Consider the following 1167-nt stretch of genomic DNA (forward strand, 5'->3'; position numbering starts at 1 on the left):
ATTTTTTCCTCCTTTCCTGTCCTTTTCTCCTCTTTCCTTATTCCTTCTTCTCTCTTTTTTGTTTTCATTTCCTTCCCTCCTTCCTTTACTTTTCTTATTTTTCTCTTTCTTTCTCTCCCTCTGTCTCTCTCTCTCTCTCTCTCTCTCTCTCTCTCTCTCTCTCTCTCTCTCTCTCTCTCTCTGTCTCATAGCTTTAATTTTTGCAGTACCCACCTGTGTAGCACACCAAATCTTGGATCCTGTGCGTGATAGATAAGAACACAACTACTGGGGCTGGGGAGATAGCTTGGCAGTCTAAGTGCCTGCCTGGCAAGTGCAAGGACCTGGTTTCAATCCCCAGTACTGGGCCGGGGAGATGGCTCAGTAGAATAAGTGCTTTCCTGGCAAGCACAAGGGTCTGAGTTCAATCCCCAGTTTCACCTGCATGTCCTGTGGGCCCTGTGTGGTGCTGGCCTGGTGCACACCTGTAATCTGAGCGCTGGGGAGGCTGAGAGGAGGATCACTATGAGTCCAAGCTGCATAGTGAGACTCTGTACCAAATAAATAAATAAAAGGTTTTTAAAAATTAAAAGAAGAAAGAACTCAACTACTAGGGCTATTTATTTGTTTGTTTGTTTATTTATTTATTTGCATTGAGAAAGAAGAATCAATCATTAAATTGCCCAAGTTGGTCAAGTTTCTAATACTCCTTCTTGAGACACCTGAGTGTTGTGATTTCAAGTACACATCAACATGCCCAGCTACTCAAATTTAAACTCAAAGAATATAATGATGCAGTAAGGCAAAAGGAGCACACTAGTCAAGAATTAAAAACAAATGTTTGACTTTTATTCAAACATTGAGTTAATGCATGACCTCATAGCATATTTCTTGACACATCAAAACTCAAATGAGCAAAACCACAGAATAGTTGCCACCTCAAACAATGAATACATGGCCATGGGAAACTCACTAAAACTTAAAAGCGGTTTGCTTCCTTGGTAAACAGATCGAAGTTCTCAACTTAAAAAATTAGTTACACATAACACAGTGCTTGTCCCGTCCTTCCCAATAAACTTGTTTTCTTCTTTTTTTTTCATGCACAGAATGGAAATAGCATCTGATATTTCACCACATATGAAAATATTACTAAGAGGGGCTGGAGAGATAGCTCAGTGGTCTAAAGCA

The sequence above is a fragment of the Octodon degus genome, unplaced genomic scaffold (genome assembly GCF_000260255.1).
Source record: "Octodon degus isolate 3935 unplaced genomic scaffold, OctDeg1.0 scaffold00018, whole genome shotgun sequence".
Classification (NCBI taxonomy): domain Eukaryota; kingdom Metazoa; phylum Chordata; class Mammalia; order Rodentia; family Octodontidae; genus Octodon; species Octodon degus.